Source organism: Anastrepha obliqua, chromosome 1 (assembly GCF_027943255.1).
Source record: "Anastrepha obliqua isolate idAnaObli1 chromosome 1, idAnaObli1_1.0, whole genome shotgun sequence".
Classification (NCBI taxonomy): Eukaryota; Metazoa; Arthropoda; class Insecta; order Diptera; family Tephritidae; genus Anastrepha; species Anastrepha obliqua.
This window is the reverse complement of record NC_072892.1, coordinates 21,963,231-21,990,754: the sequence shown is the minus strand read 5'-3', so window position 1 is coordinate 21,990,754 and position 27,524 is coordinate 21,963,231.

Here is a 27,524-nt window from a genome sequence, read left to right as displayed (position 1 = left end):
GCGCAAATTGAAGGTGCATGCTTTCTTTCCGTCGACTTTCATGTTATTTCCAACGCTGCTCGAAATGCAATCATGTTAGATTGGAGGTAGGCCTCTGTAGGCAATCTCTCAAGAGACATGGCAGCATTTCAGGGTAATTAACAGCGTATTTCTCTGCATTTCGTACAGATCTTTCTATCCGCAAACTGGAGTTTGAGGGTCGTGCCAGAACAATCTTTCTAAGTAGGTAGGATTGGAGCGAGGGTAAAGTCTGTACCGATGGTGTTAACTCTCTCTTCACCGATGGTTCTAAGATAAAATCGAGAATCGGAGCAGGGGTTTTCCCTTACATCAACCAATTTATATATTTCCTTAAAATTTGCCGAATACTGCTAGTGTTTTTTAGGCAAAGGTCTTTGCGATCCTGCAGGCATGCAAAATGCTTAAGTAACGTGGGGGCGAGAGAGATATCAACAGTTTTTCTGACAGTTGAGCCTTGATAATGACGACGTCATGGCGCAGATTCCAATTAGTCAACTCCTGTATTCAAAGTTTTTGGGTGTGCAGGTAACATTTCCCTGAACTGGGTGCTAGACATGATGAAAAGATTTTTAGAGGCGTACTACCTAGCAGACCGTTATTCGGCTGTGAATTTGACAGATATGCCAAAGTTCCCCTCAAACATTTTGGTTTCACCACACCTAACAAGCAAACCTGGTATCTATCATCCTTGATGCTAGGACATGAGAACATAGAGAGAAATGTAATTGCTGATGAGCTCGCCAGGAAGAGCTCGACTGAATTGGTCTCAGATGCGTCCTACCTAGTCGTCCAGTATTGTTAAAGGGAATTATATAAATCATTTATTAGGGAAGCGCAGGAGAGTTGGAGCTCCTTTTCTTCGTGTCCTATTTCGAAAACCTTTTTGTCCCAGTACAATAAACGCAGGACACAAGAAGTCCTGGGGACTCCATGCTATCAAATTTCCAAACTCTTAGCTGTGTTTACCGGTCATTGGACGATCGGCACATACGCCGAAAAAGCTGGGGAACCTTTCAGAGAAGGAGAATGTTGAACATTTTCATTGTAAATGTCAGCCAGACGATTAAGTGTACTGGGCTCTTCTTTCTTCGGCAGCCTGGGGCAGTGCTCCAATCTAAATTCCATCAACCTTCTCTCTTACATCTACAGCTCTGGCTGGCTGTATATATCTGCCTGTTGGAGGTCTCAAATTGGTACAAAAACGGCACTTTAATCCTACTTAGGCAGTGCTAGAGGAGTACTTTAACAATTTCTCCTCTCTACTAACTTCGGCTTCTACTTAATATTGAGTTTTAAGGGGGGAGAAACATATTTTAAAGGTGATAAAATAATTATATTATTTTGAAGCTTTAACACAACTTTATTTAACCTTTCGAGAGTACATTTTTTTTCAAAATGGCGGCTCAGGATCATTCCTTGTCTATCGATCTGAAACAAAAAAATGAAATTGGTTTTTTTATAACATATTTACGGAAGGGATGAACCTATAAAATTAAAAAACAAGTATAAAATTAATTATAAAATAAGCCTTTGAAAAAAAGTCAGCATTTAGGGCCATCGTTTACTGATGTTGCTGGACGACGTTCATGAGGCAAGTTTTCAACCGATACGGCCCTCTTTGAACGATTTGTACCACTGGAAAACACGTGCACGCGATAGAGCAGAGTCCCCATAGGTTGTCTGCAACATTTTTAAGGCGTCTGAAGCCGAAATTTTGTTGGAATAACAAAATTTCAAACAAATTCTTTGTTCAACTTGAATTTCCATCGTTAAATTCGAAGAACACACTCGAGCTTGACTTGTTTACAGTAGCACAGAAAACAAACTATGTGACATATCACGCTGAAATTTGCCATGTAAGCTTATAACAGTCCTACCATCCAACAAAAAATGTATTTTTGCCATATGTCATCCGCGGACCGTTTTATTGATACCGTCTCGTTCATATTTGAGTAGAAGGTATACAGAAAAGCCTCACTAAACTTCAAACAAATCGGTTCATAACTTTTTGAGTTACAGCGCGAGCAGTTTTTAAAAAAACAGTTTCGAGATAAATGAGTTTAAAGTTTGAGGTACAGAAGTGCGCGGACCGCTCTCTACATAACTAATGGGCTATAGAAGCTATAATATTAGGAATTTCCGCATGAAAATTTCACAGTATATTCTTAAGATACTATACTTTCCATATATAAAAAAAATCGATTTTTTGAAAATTTTACATGAACTTTCCCCCTTAATCGATATTACCAATGACAACTTTTTTAAATTGCTTCCGCATCGGAGCAGCTCAGGTTGCTTAATTTGTGCAGCTACTTTGCCTACTGTAGGTGCATCTACATCGAAAAACTGAATAAGTAAACCTCATTTCGCTTTTGAAGCGAACACGAAGAATAGATAAGTAAAAGGCAAGCGAACATAATCCCAGCATCAGCAATTGACTCGCGACTCAAGGCGCTTAGATACATCAATAGCAGATTTTACTATTTGTTGGTAAGCCTATTGAATTGGTTGAAGAAAAGGTATAAACAATTTGTATTGTAAAAATCGATGTACTCATTTGCGATTTTCGACATTGAAGTTGCTTAAGTATTTCAATGCGAAAGATAAGTGGTTATAAAATGTTACAAAAAAAAAAAAAAACAAAAAAAAAAAAAAATTCATATTGAAAAATGATGATTAGGCAGAAAAGTGAATGAAGTGCAATAAAATGGCAAGCGAAGTTTCAAGATATTTTAACAAATAAAAAATGGCAAAATGTAATAGCAAACCTTATGTGAAAATTATACTGGAACGAATACATTTTACTACACTCGAATACAATAAATTGCTGGTCCTATTGTCAAATAAGCTAGTCGCTGCATTCAATGTTCGAGGGCAAGGGCCACTTATCAGGTAATTGAATGCCTTTTGAAAGTTAAAACAAAATTATTGAAAAAATAAAAATATGGTGTCATATTTGACATGTCCGCTTATACCGTCTTTTTTCGAAAATAAGTCACTGCCTTACTTTCTTTTTTAGTTCAAAATACGCTAGGGCTTATTTTGGGGGGAGGGCAAAAAAAAGTATTTTTATATATTTTTATTTAATATTTATTTTACACAGAATACAGAAATTTAAATTTATTCTATTACAGTCATGTCATCTTCTTCTGGAACATTGTCATCAATAAAATTCTGAATTATATTCTGATTTTCCGCCAAATCCATTTCTTGTTGAATCAGTGGTGTGAATCTCTCATGTCTTGCGATATAGCTATAGTTAAAGGAATACTTCTTGTCTAAGTAGCCTCTTCGTAGAGCATTGGAAACATCTTCTTCTTCTTAATTGGCGCGATAACCGCTTATGCGATTTTGGCCAAGTTTAACAAAGCGCGCCAGTCGTTTCTTTCTCGTGCTAATCGGCGCCAATTGGACACACTAAGTGAGGCCAAGTCCTTCTCCACCTGATCTTTCCAACGCAGAGGAGGCCGCCCTCTTCCTCTGCTACCACCATCGAATACTTTCAAAGCCGGAGCGTGTGTATCTATTCGGACGACATGACCCAGCCAATGTAGCCGCTGGATTTTTATTCGCTGCGCTATGTCTATGTCGTCGTAAAGCTCATACAGCTCATCGTTCCATCGCCTGCGATATTCGCCGTTGCCAACGTGCAAAGATCCAAAAATCTTTCGCAGAATCTTTCTCTCAAACACTACAAGCGTCGCTTCATCGGATGTCATCGTCCAAGCTTCTGCGCCATATGTTAGTACGGGCATAATGAGAGTCTTGTAGAGTGTTAGTTTTGTTCGTCGAGAGAGGACTTTACCGCTCAGTTTCCTACTTAGTCCAAAGTAGCACATGTTGGCAAGAGAGATTTGACGTTGGATTTCCAGACTGACATTGTTATCGGTGTTAATACTGGTTCCTAAATAAACAAAGTCTTTTACAACCTCGAAATCATAACTGTCAACAGTGACGTGGGTGCCGATACGCGAGTACGAGTATCTAACTCCTTTCCGTACTGTCGAATGCAGCTTTGAAATTGACGAAAAGATGTTGTGTGTCGATTTTTCTTTCGTGGGTCTTTTCCAAGATTTGGCGTATTGTACATATTTGGTCGATGGTAGACTTTCCAGGGCTAAAGCCTCACTGATAAAGTCCAATCAGTTGGTTGACGGTGGGCTTCAGCCTTTCACACAATACGCTCGCTAGAACCTTATCCTGCGGTAATTGGCACAGATTGTAGGAGTGCCTTTCTTATGGATTGGGCAGAGCACACTTAAATTCCTATCGGCAGGCATGCTTTCATCCGACCATATTTTGCATAGAAGCTGATGCATGCACCTTACGAGCTCCTCGCCGCCATGTTTGAATAGCTCAGCCGGCAGTCCGTCGGCACCCGCGCCTTTGTTGTTCTTTAGCCGTGTTATTGCTATTCTCACCTCGTCATTGTCGGGTGGCGGAACGACAATTGCGTCGTCAACGATTGGGGTATCGGGATCTTTACATTCTCTGTGACATGCGCAGCTGTCACTGTTTAACAGGTTCGAGAAGTGTTCCCTCCATAATTTAAAATTGCTCTGGATGTCAGTCACCAGTTCGCCGTCTTTGTTCTTACAGGAAAACGCTCCGGTCTTAGAACCTTCTGTAAGCCGCACAACTTTCTGGTAGAATTTTCGGGCGTTGTTCCTGTTGGCCAGCATCTCAAGCTCTTCGCACTAACGTATTTCGGCCTCTCGTTTCTTCTTTCGGATAATACGTCGCTTTTCCTTTTTTAGCTTTCGGTAGCGATCCCACATGGCTCGCGTTGCGCCCGATCGCAGCGTGGCTCTATAGGCGGCATCCTTTCTTTCAGCGGCAACATGACATTCCTCGTCGTATCAACTGTTTTTTCGAGCTCGCCGGTATCCGATTTCTTCTTCGGCGGCGGTACATAGGGAACGAGAAATGTTGATCCATTGCTCGTGCATGCCGGTTTGTTTGGCAGTGCTCTCTGAGAGCAGGAGTGAGAGTCGAGTGGCGAATCTTCTGGCTGTCTGTTGTGATTGTAGCTTTTCGATGTCGAACATTCTTTGCGTAGGTGGATGTACGTTTTTTGCTGCACAGAGGCGTGTGCGCAGTTTGGCTGCAACAAGGTAATGATCCGAGTCGATGTTGGGTCCTCTGATCGTACGTACATCTAATACACTAGAAGCGTGTCTTCCATCTATCACAACATGATCGATCTGGTTTCGCGTTTTTCGATCAGGGGACACCCAAGTAGCTTGGTGTATCTTTTTATCCTGAAATCTGGTGCTGCAGACTACCATGTTTCGGGCCCCGGCGAAGTCGATCAGCCTCTGTCCGTTACCCGATGTTTCGTTGTGCAGGCTGAATTTTCCGACTGTGGGACCAAAAATTCCCTCCTTGCCCACCGTGGCGTTGAAGTCGCCAAGCACGATGTTTATGTCGTGGCGGGGGCAACGCTCATAGGAACGTTCCAAGCGCTTATTTGGTCGCATCGCCCTTCTCTTCCGTCGGGGCGTGGGCGCAAATTAGCGAGATGTTAAAAAATCGCGCTTTCATGCGGATTATTGCGAGACGCTCGTCAGTTATTTTGTCCCATGAATTTTTTACCCAATTCACAACTTCTTGTAAGCCTGGTTTTACAAAATTACCTCCACATTTCTCATTTTTCTGTTTTCAATATATTCATTGACTTTCATCCGCAAATGATTCTTGAATGGCTTGTTTATTGCAATGTCAAGTGTCTGGAGGTAACCAGTTATTCCTGCCGGAATCATTATTCTTCTCAGCAACAAAGTTTTTCATGTCTTTAGCGCGGTGAGCACCGGCTGAATCCCAAACTACTAGCCCATACTGACGCCTCAACAGTGGTGTCAGCATAAAATCAACCCACTTTCTTATAACTGCTTGGGTGCACGGGGGTTTTCACTTTCAATGACATAAATTCCTGAAGCACGTTGAATCTGGTATTTTTTAAATTTTTTTTGCCATCTAGACGAATCGCCGAAGTACAGGTAACACGTGCACCATTGTAACCGGTAGAAGTCACATAAATTGACGAAGAAGCTTTGTGGTGAACTGTCGTTTGAGCGCCTTGGCCTAGGAATACCGCGGTCTCATCCATAGAAACCATGTTGGAGAGTTGGTATTTCGAAAAATCGATGACATTAACAAAACGCTTAGACGCTAATGCCCGCTTAACAACTTCATTCAGCTTAAACAATGTTGTTGATCTCCTTAGAAACAGTTCAGATCGTTTAAGGAAGTTGTACAACCAGTGTGACGATGCTTCAAATTCTTCTGTGGATATATCAAATTCAATTACGATTTCAAGGGCAAATTTTTGCATATCACAACCTGCGCACAACCAAAGCCATTGCTCTCCTTCCTTCAGTCCATTCCCAGATGCAATCCTTCCACTCAGAAAATAACGGCTGCCGACCTGATCCAACTCTGCGTTTTTTTCTCATTTCCTTGGTCCACCACTTGATACAGGTAATCGTAGTTTGCATACTATTTACGAACCATACAGAGATTCAACATCTTCCCTTTACAGAATGCTACAAGATTGACACCCCTGGAGTCTTCCACGATTTCCTTCTTGCACTCGACGGAATAGGTCTTTCGTTTTGTGCTCATTTCAACTGGGGTTAAAAATTATTCACTTTATTTTTGAATGAAATTGCTTTTACTTAATAAATCAACAGCATTTTTAACGAATTCTTTTTGTCATATTATTTTAGCTAGGCAATATTTTCGGAGGATGTCTTATTTTCGGAAAAAGACGGTAGGTAAACACGTAACCGCCGCCTCGCCGCTTGGACTTAAAAGTATGGCGCTATGGAATGACCGGCGGTTCGGCTCTATTTTGCATACTCTGAATAGTCACAAACAAGAAATGGACTACTCTATTCCTAGACTCAACTTCGACAGACTCTTCAAGACGAGCATCTCGTCAAGAAGAAAGTGGCAAACATCAAAGTCATAGAGAAATTTCTATACGGATGATTCCTAGCTAGACGATAAAGTTGTCTATTAAGTATTTTCGAAGGATTTAGGACTTGAACTATCCATTCGACCACCAGACTACTGCAGTGCCTATTAGGTAGAAGTTCTAGCTATAAGTGAAGTGTCTCCATATCTAAAACTAAGTGCTGTTTGCGCATACAGAGTACAAACTCGGAGGGCTGAATCTTAGTTCGTGAAAACAGTATAGTTACGATGCAGATGCTGAGGTGATTCCATTTTACTGTCGTTTTAAATAGTAATTACAGGAAGAATGAGTAGCTATTTAAGAGTTTCAAGTAACGAATTCCTGTATGAGTCGGTTGCATACTCCCCTAATTGTCGAAAGTGTGTGTTTCAATTAGACTTTGAAGCTTCATTTGCCACCTGTGACCAATCAGTGGTCAGAGGACTTTGTAACTTTCTATGTCAAACGGCGCACCCACTACTCTCTTTTCTGTAAATGGAGTAATCAGCTGCCAATTGCCTAGCTGGTAACTACAACCGATGGTCGGGCTTGACCGCTACTCAAATGTTGCGTTAATCGTCACTGCATTGTGCGCGAAACTCCGAAGGCGGTCAGGTCCTCGTCGACTTGGTCTTTCCAACGTGGATGAAGATGCCCTTTTTTGTGAGTTTCACGAGTTCCATTTCGAAAAGAGCACCTTCTTTGTTGGAGCGTTGTTGTCAATTCGCTCAATTTGACTTAGCCAACGTAGCCGCTGAATTTTAATGCGCTTCTTTACGACGATGTCGGCATACAGCCCCATCTTATTCGGTATGCATCATTCACGCAAATTGAACCCTAGATCTTATGAAGATTTTTTCGCTCGGAAACTCCTCATAACCGCCCATCGGTGTTCGTTAAAGCGCCATACAGCACTCAGCGCCATACAGTAAGACCGGGAGGACGAGTGATTAATAGAGACCAAAGTAGCACCTGTAGGCAAGAGTTGTTCTTGCTGGATCTCTTGACTGACTTTGTTGTTGGTGTTATTGCTGGATCCTAGATAGACAAAGTTCTTAACTACGCTGAACTCGTAATTGTCAATCGTAACCTGCTGTCCAATACGCGTCGAATTTTTGGTTGTTCACACGAGATACTTTGTCTTGTCCTAGTTTACCGCAAGACCCACTCGCCGAGTTTATTTTTCTGGAGAAAGTTGCACTGACTGCCCCCATCATCAAGTTGAAAAGGTCGCCAGATAAGGGATCGCCTTGTCTGAAATCCCGTTTCGTTTCAAATCGCTCATAAAGATCAATGCGCTAGTGGTGTTTGTCAGGGTAGTATTGCAAGGCCGGATAAGCTTTTCGGGAATGTTAAATGCAAAAGACTTGCCTCCATCACTTTTTCCGTCTAACTTTGAGCCGTACGTCGGAGTTCTATAGTCAAAGAGCAGCAATGCACAGCAAAAAACCTAATGAGAGGCTAGGCAAAATCAAGTTTTTTGTGCTAAAATAGTTACGAGAAAATAAAAAACAGCCAAATCACTGACGGCCGCTGTCAATTAGTGAAACGAACAGCATCCATTTTATTAGTTTAGGTATCACTTAGCGTCAGCAGAAAAAAGGCAAATTCATAAAACAAAAATCTATCCATAAAAATTAGTCGAAATCCATTTGTTGAGTGCAGGTTTAATGGCGTCATTGAGTTGTGCTAATGACCTTGAATAATTTAAACTTCTTTTCTTCACGTGCTTTGAATTGGTTTGTACCCCGCAAACGCGCTTCAATTTATTTTTAAACCCCCAGTGTAGTTAAGTTTAAGTTAACAACAACAACAAATTACTCTCAAGCACCATGGCGACGCCGATCTGCGCGCTCCAAGTACGTACCCAAGCACTTGTTGAGCTTTAAGTGCGCGCGGTATTTGCCATTGATGTATTGAAAGTCAATGGCAAGCCATGTCTGCTGCCGCCGTTGCTACTTTACTAACTTAGTGCAGCATGCAGACGTCAAACGTCACTGACTGACAGCGACAGCGCAGACGCTGAGAATGGGAATAGTGCGTCTTGGGGAGTTGAAACCAGTTTTGAGTGCGCAAGTGCTGGAAGTGCGAGAGAATTGTGAATCACGCATTACGTTTTAATTATTTCAATTATTTATTTTTTATGTGTATTAAATTTGAGACGCGGTTGTGCTGCCTTATCTACTTTTGTGCTTCTTTTTATCTCCTTTTACTTATTTTTTATTTGTATGCCGTTTTATTTTTATTCCATTTTATTTTTACCCAATTCTCACAATTGTAACTTTGTTTGCTTTGCTTGATCACTCATTGTTTTGTGTGCTTCACCATCGATTGCGCGCGTCCCGCGTGCCCCCTTTTGAAGTTTGCCTTTGCATTTGCTGATTCACATTCGCGCTTGTTTGTGGTGTTCACAATTTGAAACGCGTCGTCGCGCCGTGCAGTTCGTTGCCAATTCTAATCTGTTGTAAGTGCTTAGTTTTTTATTTTAAATTATTAATTACGACCTTTTTGCAGTAACCGCTTTCCAAGTAAACCTCTGATCCCGCATTATGGCGCAGTAATGCCTCGTAAATTTTTTATTTGATTTGGTTCGATTTGTATTTTATTTTGCTTGGTAGTTGTCAATTCGTAGCTGTGTGTGTGTAGATTTTTATAATAAAAAAGTGGAACAATTGAATAGAAGTTTTGTAAATTCGTCAAGCTTAAGGCTGAATTTGTGAAAATTTTGGGCCGCTCTTCTGGATCAGCTATCCCCAGCGCCAATCCGCGCAATTTCTGCGAATTTTTTGAATGCGCGTAAAAGCTTTTATCGGGGGTGAAAATCGGAGAACTTAAAATGATAATAAAAATAAAATAAATATTTGACGCGTATACTTCTGTTAGGTGTTTGGCCGAGCTCTTCCTCCTATTTGTGGCGTGCGTCTGTGTGTTATTTCATAAATGGCGGGACTTACAGTTTTAAGCCGACTCCGAACGGCAAATGGTTTTTTGTGAGGAGCTTTTTGAAATGATATCACAAAACAGAAATATTGTTGAATTCATTTTTTTGTGTTATAACCTGGCCGATAATTTCATGTCATTTATTTTTTGAATATGACATCCGGCATATGTCCGCCCCGGCTCGAGTTACATGGTCCATTCGAACAGACCAATTTTTGACTGCTCTTTCCAATAAATGTAAATGAGCCCAATCAACCCAAACTCGACACAAACGATTGTCATTTGGCTTCAATTCATCCAGGAGCAGCACAAATTGTTGCCTTTAATAGGCACATAAGCCAAGATCCCAGCACTGCAATCCAGGCACTGTATTCGGTTACAATAACCTCTAAACCGGTGGACCAATGCAGAAATAGCCTTACCACCTTGAGTGTAAACCATAAAGTTACTTTAATCTGGGTCCCGAGACATCGGAACGTTGAACAAAACGAAAAAGCGGGTGCAATGAATATTTTTTTCGCAGAGTGGCTATTCACCCCACTTTAAGCGATCAAGAAAGCAATTTCTTTAAAGTATCCACAAATCGCGGAATGCAGATGGAGAGACCGAACAACAAGCAAAGATACCAGAACTTACCACCACAAACAAATGTCAGCACTGTCACGCCGGTGATAACTGGCTGCTGGTCTATCGGGGACAAGCAGCTGAAATGGGCATCCCTCACAACACGCGCTCCCACAGTTGTAAACAACCGGAGGAAAAAGGAAACGGTTTTCCATTTCCTCTGTGAATGTCCTGCTTTAAGGAAGAAGTGCATTTCAAACTTTGGGCAAATCATTGTTCGAGAGTCGCGAAAAACTGTCTTGCTTAGACGTCAATAACCTATTAAGTTTCTTAAGTCGCGGAGACTGGATATAGTTATGCTGAAAGAAACCATTAAAAAAATGGTAACGATGATGGGGCAACAAAATAGTGCGGAAGCGTTAGTTGAGTTCTGGATGAATCACCACTTTAGCCAAGCAACCAACTAAGCCAAGATCCTTGCGTAAAATTTGCCGGGTAGTCGAAGCACAAAGCACATTAAGTGTACCTGTGGTACTCTTGTCATCTAACCTACCTACCTACGAAGCACAAAGACCAAAAAGTTGAAAATGATGACGAATAGAAATTTTGTCGTCTTCTTCAACACTTAGCGAATAAATTTGTTTATTTTTCTCAAAGTAAATCTCCAGAATTTGGAACCATTTTTCTGGCATTCCCAGCTGATTTACTATACTTATCGATATCGATAGTTCTCATGTAGCTAAAAAAAGCACCCTATATATTGATACTGCGGCAAACAGTACATTGCAACAGTAATTTCACACATTTTGTACGACAAGCATTAGTTAGTGAGAGCAAAGAAGCGTAGTGAGCGCAAAAAGGCAGCTTTGGTGCGCGAGCTCAATGGCTGAGCATAGCTGTAGCCTGTTTTTGTAAGAAATTTATATGAAACAATTTTCGTTTACGGAGACGCCACCAAAGTGCTCGATTGGTCGAGAAAAAGTGTTTCCGTAAGCAATAATGGACAAAATACGAGTGAGAAAATACCAGTGAGAGAAATTGTATACCAATCGGCAAAGAATGTGTGAAATCGTATCACCAATTTCTTGTGGCAACATTGAGATAAGTAAGCAAAATGTGCATACAGCAATTTTTAAACAGATAAATAAATATGTATACTTCCCCAAAAATGTGCAAACATTTTGTGTAGTGCCAAATAGAGGAAAGTACGCCCGACGTATGCATTTGGGAAAGCAGCGTTTTAAAATCCCCTATGCTAAATTAACACACTGCCAATGGCTCTACAGGGTGATTGCTTGGCGGCATGGTTGAGAGAATACAGAAAGTGTGACTAACATCAGGCCGTTAACTGGCTGTCAGCGATTTTGAAGGAGTCAGCTGATTTGCTGACGTCATGAAGAATATGACAGCGGTTTCTGTGCAACAGATGTCGGTAAAACTGAGGTTGTGTTGGTGATAATACAGAAAAGCAATCCAGCGACCCCCCATGTTACTTGGCTTTCGTCTGAACAACTACTGATTGTATTCAACTAAGCTCAATTTATGCATTTTGTTTTCATTTCATTCGCCTCTTCTCTTGGCGAATCCCCTGCAACCTATGGTCAAACGATTTTTAGAGGTGTGCTGCGTAGCAGACCGTTATTCGGCTGAGAATGAATTTGACAGAATCAGTCGATGAGCTGACATAGCAGGGGTAGTCAATCGGTTTGTTTACGAAACAACTAAGAATGTGTTAGTGACATACGAAAAAAAATTAACACAGTGCCAGTTCGTTGCCGAATCGACTGATTGGACAAGTGAGTGAAAATATTTGAAATAATCGTGCAGAATTTGGCTAGCGAATCTCTCCGTGACGTGGCAGCCGAAGTTCCCCTAGTTTCCGAAGTTACTAAATCTATCATCCTTTGGTGTGCTTCAAGGATGATTCATACCAGGTTTGCTCGTTAGGTGTGGTGAAAAAAAAGTTTTAGGGGAACTTTGGATTCTACGTCATTCGTTTTGTGTTTTACAAAATTTAGCTTTAGCTTAGTTTCACCTCATTCATTTTGTGTTTCACTAAGCTAAAGCTAAATTTTGTGAAACATAAAACGAATGACCTCGGCATATCCGCCAATTTCGTTCAGAGCCGAATAAAGGTCTGCTAGGTAGTACACCTCTAAAAATCTTTTCACCATGGGTTTGCCTGTGTGCCTGAAGTTTTCATATCTTACCATTTCAATTTCGCTCTCTTAATACTCTCTTGAACGGTCTAGTAGGTCAATCAGTTACTCCGCAACTCTTCTTCTGAATGCAAGGTCTGTCGTTCGGGGTAGGATTGAAACTATAGGTCCCTCCAGTTGTGGAACAACGTCAAGACGCACGCCACAGATAGGAGGAGGAGCCTGGCTAAACACAGCATAAGCTTTTTAGCCTTTTTTTTAAATATACATTTTTTTTAACTTCCAGTTTTGGTATTTTTAAATGAAAAAAAAAGAAACAAACTCTAAAATTTTCACATTTTTAGTATATAAAAAAGCACTAAATTTATTGCGCAGAGCAAAGGGTTGGTAACACTGCACAACTTGGTAAAAGTGACGTCACGCACTCTCTGATGGGCGCAATTTTGTTTCTCTCATTCTTGGTTTGAACGACTATATTTTATTTTCCGTGCGTGCCGTTTCCATTTAAATAGCCACGTTTTCTACCGCATTCTTTCAGCACATCGCACATTTTGCAACATCAGCTTTCTCGGAAAAACCATTTCAAGTTCAACTATTATTATTTGAATATTTTTTTTTGTTTAATTTCAAACCGGATCACGGGTTCGTGCGGGTATTAATAGTTATAAAGTTACACATTCGCTGCGTATCTTCCGTTTCGCGATCGTAAATTATATTTTTAAATACGCGTACCTACCGGCTACACACTTAAGGCGAGTGCTTGTTATCTCTTCAGCAACGGCAAACGCCAGCCAGACCAGATTTCCACTAACTGCATACCCCCTCTGCGTTACCTCGGTTTCCGCCGTAAAGTCATAGGCCAAAAAACACAATATGCTGAACAGAAAACAATCTACTTACGCATTTAGCTGCATAATTGCATAATTAAGCACACAAATATGCACCAACAAAGCGTACATATGGCCACCTTTACACTTCCTTCTCGTCTGCTGCCTCATTGCTTATTCAATGCATTACGTATACGCCGTGTTGGGCAAGATGATAAGCAGCGTAAGCGTGCACGAAACTTTTCGCTGAATGCCATTGAAATGCGCTTGCACACATTTCTGTAAAAGCTGATATTACATGTGGGGCAGCAGCTATTTTGTCTGTGCGCTGCGCCTGCAGTTGAGCTGAGTTGAGTTGAGTGGGCGTCTGGCAAAGTTATGAGCTCATTGTATGTTATCTTTGGCGCTGTCACTACTATATCACACTCTTTACGTCTGCACACTCACTCCACTCGCCTCCACTATGTACCCTCATGCTGCCGGTGCATTCCTCAGCGATTTATGGCCCCATTCCAACCAGCATATCATACATTCACACATACATACAAGCAATACAATCATTCCCTGCGCCTAAGTCTCTTGCTGTTTCTCCACACACTCTACACTCTACGGCATATCGCTCGCTTTGAAGGCGTGCTTGGGAAATTATGTAATATCGGCATAAATTCTTGTCGCAACCGCCACGCTCGTACCACCCTCCCCCGCTGGTTGTATTCGTATCGCTGAAGTGCGTCTACATTTAGTGTTGAGTGCGTCAGCTCAGTTCGACTTGACTTGCCTGCACATTCGAGTTCATGGGCAAATTTGCTGATATGACGCTTTAGCAATAACAATAGCAACAGTTTCAGTAACAGCAACAGCACCGACAACAACAACAAACGCTATTTTCAATTTTCTTTTTGCGTTTGTTTGCATGCGTAGCGCCTTAATTTCGCTTGGTTGCTATTTTGGTTGCATGTTTGCTTGGCTTGTCGCGGCTTGGCTTGGCTTGGCTCAATGGCTGGTTCGCTGCTTTGTTTGTTGGCATGCAGCTTGCTTTGGCATTGGGTTTGGCAAGTACGCCTGGCGGCATCGCCCCTGACGTTTCCGTCAGTACTTTCTTTGTACTCGTATTTTATGAAGCGCATAAGCCAGAAGCAAACGGCGGCTAGTTGGATAACACAGCATTCGGTTTTTTGGGAAAAATAAATTTGCTTATTAAGTGTACTGTGTTATCAACATTTTCGTAGAGTGCGCTGGCTCAGCATAAAGTGCTGTAGTTACTTAAAAATGCTGTTGGTGCTATGAAGAGATCAGCACGAAGTACTAATAAATCTGAAGAAAGTGGCAAACGGCTTCAGTGACGCGTGTAAGACTTGAGTGGACCTTGCAGTTCTCCGGAAGACTATTGAGAATAGTCTGCTCAGGTGAGGTATAGTGAGCTTGCATATTCTGTCAAGTCCATATTTTGTGCTAATGCATTCAATAATAAATTATTAAAATAAATAAATTAATACTAAAAAACAAAACACGTACGCCGCTCTACGCTTCCTGAATGCTAGAAGGAGCGATGCAATGAACCGAGACGTATGGAGAGATATTGCAAAGGAAGCACTGGATCATGTTCAGCTGTAATTGCTGTGATAATTGAATGAATGAATGAACGAATGAATGAATGTTGAAAAAAGTAAAATGCCAAAAAAAAAAGAAATCTTTGAGGTTTAAGTTAGTCAATCCTGCTGGAGAGAAAACAGGTCCACTCCTCCCAATCCGTCTAACACGGAAAGGTTTGTTGGAAATGCAATGAGCTTGAACACCGACTGACTGGAACCATAACACTACTATACTACAGTCGCGGAATTATTTTCGTTGATTTTGAGTATTGTTTACTGTAAGTACAGTCAAACTTCCATGACTCGAACTGATTTTTTATAATGTTTGTTTTATTTTTGACGTTTCTTCTTTGTGTAACGTTTGCTAATCAGTTTTAATAGTAAGTTTTCCCACAGACGACGAAATTATTAAGCTAAGTAGACTTGGATTTGAGTGAAATTGAAAGTGATGATGAGGCTTCAGTTGAGGAAATTCAATGACACTACCACTGACGGTCCCTATAATGCTGGAAAATAATTAGAACCTCTTTTTAATCCGATGCACGAGTCGTCGATTGCTCGACGGGAGAATTTCCCAAAAGTGGGTTACCTTGTGCAGAGAGATCCATGATTAACCTCCACATTGTAGGAAATGCATTTTATACCTTCTACCAGGTTGTCGGTACGGTACTCTCCACATAGTACTTGGGTGGCCACCAATTCCGCCGTTCCGCGGTTGGGTGGATACCCAATTCCTATATGGAGCTGCCCTCTTAGTTCGTGGTAAGTTAGTCTCCTCAACATAGGGTTAAATCACGATTTAAGGCAAGGAGACCGACATGACAAGTTGTAGTTGTAGTAGTTCGATGTAGTTTTAGTTCCTTCATCGACTGTTTCATCGTCTTTCTATTCTTCATTTAATTCTGTGGGTTCCGAATCAGGTTCAACAATCCATTGCTCAATTTCAGATGGGGATACCTGCTGGAAAAGCAAGCAGCAAAGTTGCAATGAATTGAATATTGGATGCATTATCAGCTATATGTCATCGTAACTCCGAAAAAGGAATGATAGCATCACAATCCTAGTCAGATGCCTTTCCACACAGTTTTTGAAATGATGACTGAATTCAAGTTGCAGTAAGAGCCTTCCATGCACCAACTAAAAAGCTTATTGGTTTTTTCAGGTCGATATTGCGTAGTGACTAATCGATAGTTCCTACACGCACAACAATGCGACTTAAGAGAGATTTTTTGTAGTGTGATTTGAAAAGCCTTATAACGTTTTGATCCATAGGCTGTACTGGAGCCGTACAGTTTGGAGGCCGTCGTTGATCTTTAACTCGCCTTCTTTGGGAGAAGTGCTTTTTCCGGAAGATTTTGCGCTCGAAGGAACTTTTTTACCCGTTTATTTAAGCAAGTTTTGATTAAAACAGGATTCTTTGTTTTGGCAAAAAATGTATATGCCCCTGAAGCAAATGTTCCGTGAAACGATTCTCCAAATTCGGATTCGCGGATTCTCCGATTCCCCAATACCCATTTTTTTTGCTTTATGATTTCCAGCAGCAAGCAAGACCCGTAATTATCTCCTTACTGATCTTATGCCTCAGAGCCGAGGTTTTTTTGAGCGCACAAGATAAGAACTTCCAAAATAAGCCAGACTCATCGGCATTGTATATCTGCGTTTTTGTCAAACTTAAATCCATAATTGTTGTGTTAAATTTGTCCAAAAATGGGTGGACGGAGTTACTTTTATTTGATCATTTGTCCCCGCAAATTTTTAGCCATTGCTGTCCATGTCTCTTTTTAAAGTTTGCAACCCAGCCATTGCTAGCGTGAAAGCCGCCATGTGTTTCCTGAATTTTGGCATGTCATAGCTTGGCTTTCTCTTTAGCATATCACTTGTAATTGGTCCTCCCTCCTCCTTTGATCCTCCCACCAATTGAATAACGCCTTTGCCTTTTTTGGAAACTCGGAAATCTTAAGAGCTTTCCTTTTATCTGGACTGGATTCAGATCGCTTAACAAACTCATTTATGGACTGTTAATTTTTTTTAATACGAGTTATTGTTGCTCTGTGAATGTGAACGTCTTTAGTTAATGCATTAATGGCTATTCCTGCATTTAATTTGTTCAGAACGTCAGCTTTTTGTCGCAAGTATCGAGCTCTGCAAGCCGAATTTCTATTGAAATTGTTCAAAAAATGCTAATCAAAATCACTCAACATTTTTCAGCAGGAAGTGCCAGGAGTGCGAATTTAGTTAGAATTGGGCATTTTAATTTAAAGACAGATTTTTTCGTTGGGATTGTTTCTTGCACAAAATTTTTTCTTGCCCTACATAAATGAAAACCCATCAGCGAAATCCGCGAGGAGGTTAGTGGCTGCTGGAGTATTCACCTGTAGAACCTTAGGACACAGTTCAATAGATAAGTGAAATTCAGGTTGCACAGACTACAGGACTCCGTACTTTAATTGGGAGAGAAGGTTTCGTACTACAATTGAAGAGGAGGGATGGCACAAAGGCATGAAGCCTGGCCATAGGACTTTTCACATCTACACAGATGGTTCTCAAACTTTAGACAGAGTGGGAGCGGGCATTTACTGCTCAAAACTAGGGATAAGGTAACCTATCAAGTTGCCAGACCACAGCAGTATTTTCCAAGTGGAAGTTTTTGCTGTGGGGAAAGCCGCAGAGCTAGCCTACACTAGAACAAGAAAGAACTCAATAATTAATATATACGTGGACAGTCAAGCAGCAATAAAAGCAATAAACTCATAATGTATTAAGTCCAAAAATGTCCAACGGAGCAGGGAGGCCATAGAAAGGCTAGCCGCAAACAGTAGGCTGCATATCTATTGGGTGCCTGGTCACAAAGGTATTATGGGGAACGAAATAGTAGATGAGATAGCAAAAAGTGCTGTTAGATTACCATTTGAACAAGAGATCGACTTACCAAAACCGCTAAATACTATATACAACGAAATGGACGACTACATGAAAAAGCGAGTGGAAGCTAGGTGGATTAATCTGCCCACATGGCAAACAGCAAAAGTTATGTGTAGAACTAACGACAAGAAAGTGGCTCAATTCGTACTTACGCGCTCGCGAAAGGACTGCAGAACTATCATAGGTATGCTAACAGGTCATCATAATCTATTGGCTGCACATGCGTACACGATAGGGATTGCTAACACTGACAAATGCAGGAAATACAGAGAGGATGTTGAGGAAACTTTACAAAACCTTCTGTGCGTTTGTCCGGCATTATTAAAAACGCGTATAAAATGCTTGGGAGCCCCACTGTTTGAGGGTCTGGAGGACGTCCCAGATCTGTTTAGATGCGCCAAAAGCGTTGACATCCTACATGATGTCTATTTTCGGTATTCATAGAGGTCGGTCTCCATCTGGTATCGCTAGGGACCAAAAGGTCTATGCGTGGCTTATTGCCAACCAGGCTAACCTAACCTAACATAAATTATATCGAGATTCCAAAGTAAATGAAAAAAGTAAATAAAGAAAAAATAAAAAATATAAATTAAGAAAAAAAAAAAACTGGAAAACTAAAAAAAAAAATTAATAATAATAATAAATAAATAAAAAACAAAAAAATAATAAAATAAAATAAAAAATTAAATTCTGTATTATACGCCATAAAAAAAAAATATTATACCTACATACATTATCTAGCAATTGACGTTTAGCAATTCCTCATAATAAAAGTACAAAATGCTTCGCTGAAGTAACATTTCCAATTTGTTTCCCTTCACTACCAGCATCAGTGCACTGCGTTCAGTTGTGGAGTCTAAATATCTAAATATGCAATTAGCCGCTTTAATTAAAGATTCTCAGATAACTATGCGCATGCTGCCATAGTACCACATTACTAGCTGCCACTTCGTTTCTCGCTGCAACATGCATTTTCATGCAGCCTCTAATAATTCTGCTCTACCTCTAATTCACCTTCGGTGGCGAGGCATCTATAATACAAAATCGACTGTGTCAGATGATAGTGGTTCATATATATACGTATGTATGTGTGTGCGCATATTGCAGGAAAACTATAACAACAAACGGCACAGAAAACAAAAACCGCAACGATCTGATTTTTATGAGCATCGCCTTTGCTTGTAGTGGTGTTGGTTGGTAGTGGTGCGTTGCTCACTGCATCGCCATTCACCCTCGCCACTCTCTCATTTACGTACATCAGCTGTTGTGCATGCGAGTGTTTTCTTGTTGTTTGTTTGTGTGGCATTGAGTGTATTTGTCGCTACGGAGTTCATTGACAAATTGACAGCGCATTTAATTGTGAATTACCAACCGCAGAGAGCTCATTTCACGTAAATAAGAAGTGTAAAGGTATGTGTGTGCGCGTATGTGCGCGCATGTGAGGGTGGGTGTGTGTGTGTGTCTGTGATGAAAATGCTTGTGGCGTATTAACCCGCCAGCGAATTACACTTATTTTTCCCACAAAAGTACACGTAAATGATACACTACCGAAGGAGTGAAGGCAAAAGGTAAGCATTCTCAATAACGCCACGCTTTTACGAGGTGTGGCAATGAAGTTACCGGAATTTACTAATGAAATAGAAGTAAAAAAAATTACAAGCAAAGTTTAATTACCGACACAATGATTCCAATATTGCTCACACGGAAGGAAGCACCCTCGATATTTCGATGATATCCAGGATTTGAGGAGCGTGCGGCGATTTTGAAATGTCCTTTTTTCTTCAAGAAACTCTTCCCCAATGAAGGAGAAATGGAGTCGGCGCATTGTCGTGGTGCAAAATCAAGCCGTTCGGGGTCAGTTGTGGTCACACACGAGAAAAGCGTTTGTTTAGCTACTCCCTCCGAAAGAAACAATACCATTGCCTTCAGCTGCAATTTAAATGTATTCACTTTGTTTGATCGTTCCTCACTTTAATTCACCTACTGCAGACTTTGCTTACGCGCCGCAGGGTCTAGCTCAAATATTCAGATCTCGTCTCCAGTGAGTGCCCGCTATGCCCGATCTCTGTCGTCGCTATATTTCACTCAAACTTGGCTTAGGTTAGGTTAGGTTTTTGTGACAGTTGGTTTAGAATGGTCATCTCCCCATAACCATGTCGGTCCGTTGTGGTACTACTGCGTAACACGGGAACCTTAGTGTTTATTCATCAAGAAACCATTTAGATGCTCTTATCGAACGTGGGATAGGTTTTACCCCAGCAGACAGTTCCTTAAGAGAGTCAAAAGGGTGTTTTCCTAACAACCTTGCTCCACTCCTAGCTAAGGCTGGACAATTACAAATGAAGTGTTCTACTGTTTCTTCGTCTTCCTCGTCTGTAGTATGATCGGTGACACGAGCCACGACCTTCGAGATATTCTCTCTTGAGAGGTTGAACAACTCTCCTGACCTTTTCTGATCTATTTTCGGCCAAATTAGCCTGATTGTAAACAGATTAGAGTTTTCAGTGACAGTCAGGTTGCACTGAGGGCCCTCGAGAACGCGAAGAAAACCTCAAAGATTGTTCAAGAATGTAAGAAGTTATATGGGTTCCAGAACCCTCCGGTGTTCAAGTAAGCGAAATTGTCGATGAATTAGCCAACCGTGGATCAGCGGTTTCGCCACAAGGACCAAAGCCAATAATCGGAATTAGTCCCGCAGGAATCATGAATTGGATCAGCGATTATGTATGCAATTTCCATGAAGAGCGATGGTCCGGTCTAGAACACTACAGAGCTGCAAAGTGTTTTGTGACAAGTCCGAACAGTTCTACTAAAACTTGGAAGGAAAAACGTGCGGTTGAAGGTCGGTATTATTACAGGGCACAACCCTTGGGGTCAGCATATGACCACCATTGGAATCACTGAGTACTTTCTCTGTGAGTGTCCTGCCTTTGCTAGAGCAAGACTACGAGTTTTGGGTTCCGATGTCGTGAGAATGAGTAATATTCGCTCTCTAAAACTGGATGATATTTACAGATTTATAAAGAATCTGGAAAATTCTCACAGGGCCCCTTTATCTCTGTCTCTATTCTTTCCTATCTCTTTCTCTCATACTTGTCTCCTTCCCTCCTTGTCCTAAAACGTTGGAAAAAACTCCATAGGCTATCTTATTTTCTAGCTTGGATCCATCCGTGTAAACATTTAATTTCACTCCTCTCCATGGCCATTGAGTTTGCCACTCTCTTCTTGACGGGGTGTTAGCTTCGATGAGCTTGTCGAAGGAGGGCTTAGGGAAATTGTAGTCGGGTTCGTGGTTATAACTACTCATAGTATGTAGTATAGAAGCGTGATCGAACCGCCGGGTCTTCCATACCGCCATATTATTAAGTCTTAGTGCAGAAGCGGCGGCCACGTGTTTTCCTACCAGATTTAGAGCAGGACAGCTGACTAACACCTCAAGCGCTTTATTTGGGGTAGTCCTGAAAGCGCCGGTGATGCATAGAAACGCAGTTCTCTGGACCTTGCTCAGCAGTTTCATATAACTTTCCTTTTAAGTTGATGACCACCACACAAGTATTCCATATAGCAAAAGAGGTCGAACTACCGAAGTGTAAAGTCGATGTCTAATACGAGGTGTTAATCCCCATTTAATTCCGACCGCTTTTTTGCATGGGTTCAATGCCATGTTGGGTTTTTGAACCCTATTCTCAGTATTAGGTTTCCACGTACATTTTCTCAAACCTGGATTATTACAAATTTTTTAAGAGTGACTCCTTCTCATGGCACCACTAAAGAAGTTGTGTGCAAAAATCACGCATAAACACCTATTTATAAGCGAGTCCCCTTTGCTTAATTGGCACCCCTCGCATTTGGTTCAATATAACGCGAGGTGGTACCGGAGCAAAATGTGACTTTGTTCCATAGACGCGACTTCCAACAATGCTACGCCTCTTGGCACTTCACTCGCTCTCCCGGCTTCGGTCGCTTATGACGCAAATCATCCCATACGGTCATCTGTGGTCCAATGCAGGCTCATTACCCGTTGTTCAAACCCCCTGCATTAGCTAATTCACAATCCATTGTTGCTCCCTTTAGCACTTATACCTCTCGCCGACGTGACCAACTATCGACATTTCAACTCAATTAAAGCGCTTCACTGTTGGTTTGAGGTGAAAATGGGTAAAATTGAGTACTTGTTTGTTTGTGCGTGTGTGTGTGTGTGTGTTAGTGAATGACCGCTGCATTTCTAAGCGCTTGTAGTAAATGTATTGAAGGGCGGACAGTGGGAGTGAATGAAGAGCAGCGTATTTGAAATTCGTCACTGCGAAATTATCTGCAAACAATTTGACATTTGCATTTGCATTTGGCGGATTACATTGGCAATGACAGTATGGCTCTCGGTAGAGCCAGTGTTGCATGTGGAGTGTGCCAAAAATCATTAATTACAACAGATGAATGCATGTGGCATGTGGCGTGCAATAATCAGGCATCTGGCGGAAGTTGAGTGCTTGCGGAGGCGTAGAATTGTGTGGTAGTAGCGTAAAATTCAACAATTGACTGAATGAGCGCGCAAGCTGAGTATCATCGGTGGGTGAATGGTGCCGTAGACCGAAAAATAGACCCTGGGAAAGGTTAGGTGGCAACAAATTGCAATTTCGTTGTGACACTGTGCTTGCCGCATGGTAGAACTTTCGTGTAGGTGTACGTGTAAGTGTGTGCTTTTGTTTGTTTTTATGGTGAGTGTTGCAGTTTCAGGTCATTTTCAACGCAAATAAGCAGCAGCGCAATGGCAGCGGATTACAGTGTATGGTGATTGGCAAAGGGAGTTGTAAAAACTGAAATTTTTATTTACTTCATTGATTTTTTATTGCAAATGAAAGCCAGTTTTGTAAAAAGAATTTGGATGACAGACACATTTTCGTCAGATTTGCCATTGTGGGTCGAAAGGTGATCGCCAAAATTTGCGGATCCCAATCCCAACCAGTTGTTTACCTTTGGATAGCGTATTTGCTTTCTTCTCATCAGTTCTCTGTTTTTCATCGTCTCAGATAGGGTTGCCGAACTACCGTTGTGTCAGGTAACCACTTTATGTATAGTGCAGAGCTATAAAGCTGACGCTGCCGCAGAAAAACTATGCACCTACCGATCTCCGCTCCAATGCACAGTGGGGATTTTTTGACACATGAAAAATGGCTACAGAACCCAATTTTTGACCAGTTTTAATAATTTTTTTTTAAATACGGGAGTTCCAATTGTTTTTTTTATTATTTCAAAAAGCACCCTCATAAAAATACCCCTATTTTTTATGAAAAATTCAGAAAAACTTTGAAAGGAAAAAAATTGTATGTATTCGAATTCGATTTGACATTATTTTATTGTAGTTATAATCAACGGTAATACATCCCGACAAGCACGGACATAGAGGTGAAATCACCCCCTAACTGCCTGGAAACTTAAAAACTAATTTTTTTCAAAGACAAATCTACAATATTCACCGGAAAAATGTCAAAAAATTAGTATATACGTTTTTGGATTGCTGAGTCCAAATTCCTTATTCATTTGTCCTTGCGGGGTCAAATTGGGGGTCAGTTCAAGGTCAGACATAGAATATTTTCGAAAAAAAATTAAAAATAAAAAAATATAATTAAATTTGGGATTATTGAGTTGAAATTTATGAGTTGAATTCGTTGTCAGTTTGTCCGTGTGGGGTCAAATGGAAGGTCAGTTCAAGGTAAAACATAGAATAGTTGCCGGAAAAATTAAAAAAAATTATTGTGTATGTTTTTGGGGCTGCTGAATAAGAATTCGTCGTCCATTTGCAATTGCGACGTCAATCCTAGCTCTTTATCCATCTGGCCTTATTCCAATCAATAGCCTTGACATTAGGGCAAAAATTCCTGGATTAGGGTGTGATTTCCTTGTGGGCACCAGCTTAAGGCTGCTTTTGCAGTATCCCCATGAGGTTCCTGAAATATATGCCCAACCCTTTTCCAATTTCGTCGCCGAATTTCGAGATGAGCTGAAGCCTGCTTCGTCGTAATCCAGATATTAGAGTTGGAGATGGTCTTTGGCCAGAAAATGCTTATAATCCTGCTGAGACAGCAATCAATGAATGCTTACAGAGTTCTTTAGCGTTTCAGTATACTTTTGTTGCTCACGATATGATCCATCTGCCTTATTTTGTTGCATGGCCGTAGGTTCACTGTGCGTGCTTTTGAAACTACTGCCATGTACGAGTATCTCGCATGCCAGCCTTGCTATGGCTCGAATTTTGTGAAAAAGTGCATAATTGTGTTGCTGACATTTGATCACAGTTGTTGGCTCATTCTCTGCTTTCGTTTCGTTGTTGCTGTTGTTGTTGTATTGCAACTGCTATTGCCACTGTAACTGGCTACTGCAGTTCTTATGGCAGCTTAATTGGACAGTTGGCTGATTTTGCGGTTTTTAACCTCTTTCAGGCAAATATAACAACTGCGAGCTACTAAAGCATAGTCTTTTGTTGTAGTTGTATGTAGGCTGTGGTGAGCGGCATTTGCGGCGCTGACAGTGCGGTATAAATGGGCATATTAGTATTCTCTTACAGCAGATTGTAGCTATTGGTTGTTGTTGTTTGCTGCTCATGTCACCCTCATCAGTGAGTCTTTTACTGTGTTTGTGCGTTTGTGTAGGTGTGTGGGTGTGTATTGTACGCTTCCTTCACTTTGTGTTCGCTACACGCCTTTTGCTATGGTCATGTCTCGCCATTAATCAGGGCTCACACATCCATAGTCAACAACAAAAGGAAGGGGCGAAGTAGTTTATTTGCAACCGCTTTGCTTCTGGATCGGCGTCCTACTGATAATTGGTTTCATATTAATTTTCACAGGCTAATTTACCACGCGGTTGTACGTGTCCTTGCGGCTGAGTTCCACGCCAGTTGCCACTCGTTGGTTATTTTATCTCTTGAAATCCTTTGTGTAAGTTGTAATTCAATTCACTTTGCTTGGGATTTTACTTGCAGCTTTTTTCGAATTAAAAATTCAACACTCAAATTTAAGTCTGAAAATTTAAAAAAATCTAGATTAAAAGTTCGTACTCAAGTTTCAAAGCTAAAAAAGATTAAAATTCAAAATTTAAGTTTTAAAGCCAAATACTCAAAACTTCAAATATATTATAAAACTCAAAATTCGAAATTTAAAATCCATAATTTAAAATGTATAACTCAAAATACAAGGAAATGAAAGTAAATATTCAAAATTCAAAAATCAAAACTGAAAATTCGAAATTCAAATTCGAAATTCAGCATTCCCCTTTAAAATATTTGAATTTTTAAACTATAAAACTCAACAATAAAACTTCAAAATTAAATTTTTAAAATAAAAAATTTACGTCGAAAACTGTAATTTTAAAAATTCAAAATTCCAGATTCAAAACGAAATTTCAAAATTGGAGACTCCATAATAAAAATTCAAAAACCAAAGCTCAAAGCTCAAAATTCAAGGAAATAAAAGTAAATATTCAAAATTCAAGAATCAAAACTACAAATGTGAAATTAAATTTTTAAAATTAAAAACTTAAGTTTGAAAACTGTAATTCTAAAATTTCAAAATTCCAGATTTAAGACTAAACTTGAAAATTCGAGACTCAGAACTAAGAATTCAAAATGCACAACGCAAAATACAAAATTGAAATATTGCAGTTCTGAAAATATAGGCTCAACACTCAAAATTCTAAATTCCAAAAATTTGAAATTCAATATTCAAAACCAAATTCCAAACTTCTCAATTCAAGATTCGAAAGTAAATATTCAAAATTCAAAACAAAACTATAAACGCAAAATTTTAGATTCAAAACTAAAAATTCATAATTCGAAACTCAAAACTCCAAACAAAAAACTCAGAGTTCAAAACTCATTCATTAGTCTTCAAAATTAAAACATTTAACTTTTGTGACTAGAACTAGAAACTTAAAACCTAACATTCGACACGAAACGTAAAAATTTTAAAATTAAAATCTCTAAATTGTAAATTCGAATTCCAAAAATTCAAGATTCAAGACTTAACTTCAAAATGCAAAACTCAAACCTAAAAATTCTAAACTCAAAATGCAAAATTCGAAACGAAAATTCAAATTTCTGAATTTAAGATTGAAGACTCAAAATTCGAAACACAAAACTCAGAGTTCAAAGCTCTAAAATTAGTATTCAGAATTAAAAACTTTAAGTTTAAAGTTAAAAATTTGAAATTGATAAGTCATAGCTCCGTATTTCAAAAACAAAAAATGTAACTTTCAATATTCAAAACAAAAATCCGAACCTTATAACACAAAATTCAAAACTCAAATTCGAAAACAAAGGTTCCAAGTTTAACATCCAATACAAAAAAAAATCAAAAATTCCTCAAACCAAAATGTCAAATTTCAAAATTTTAAGCTTCAAAACTAGAAGTTCAAAGTTCCAAATTCAAAATTCAACATTCACAGTTAAAAAAAACGCCAAAATTTTATTTAAAAAAAAATCATAATTTCAAAATTCAAAACTGCAAAATCCAAACTCAAATGTCGCAACGGCAATTAAAAATTAAATTTCGTGATTTAGAAATCGAAATTCAAAATTCAAAATTCAGAGTTCAAAACTGAAAATTCACATTCACGATTAAAAATTAAAAAATTTAAGTTCAAGAAGCCAAAAATTCAAAACTCAAGGTTTAGAACTAAAAGTCGAAAGTTCAGAATTTAAAATCTAAACTACAGAAAGCAAAATTTAAAAATTAACATTGAAAATTTGAAATTTAAAATTTAATATTCAAAATTCAAAAATATAAAAACTCACTATTTAATATTCGAAATCAAAGATCTAAAGCTAAAAACTGAAATTTCAGGAATCAGAACTGCGAATTAAAAATTAAAAATTAAAATCTAAAAGTGCGAAATTCAGAATTCAGAATTCATAAGTCAAAATTCAGAGTTAAAACCTAAAATTCATTCTCTAATTCAATATTCGAAACTAAAATTTTTAACTCAAAACATGAAAATATTTCAAAAACTTTGTTAGTTTTGGCTAACCAAAATTTTTCAGTTTTGTTTGAAAATAAATCAACTTTACGCTATCAAATATGTTTGTTTGTTTTTGTTGTTGTCAGCAGTTTTATTCTCAGAATGAGTTCCCCAAATGCTTTTCTACAGACAAATTTTTCCTGCTAAAATTTTATAAAGTGCTTTCACAAAAGATTTGCACAAGCACGGGAGATATTTGCAAAATATTTTCCAAGAATTCGCTTTGTTTGTTTTTCCAATTTATTTTCAAATTAACCTACGTACGCATTCGGAAATTTGTTCACAATAAATTGTTTACTGATCTCAAGTGGGTAAGAAAACAAAAAGCTCTGTAGCGAACCCAATATGAGCCACGTGTATGTGAATTCCAAGTGAATTCCAGCAAAGTTGAAAAAAATTTGTAAAATGTAAAGAAGCCGCAACAACCGCATAAACAAAAGCAGACCACAAATGAAAATTAAATTAACATTTGACTGCACTTTACTTTTGGCTACGGCACAGGTGGGGAACATAAGAAATTAGTAGTCAA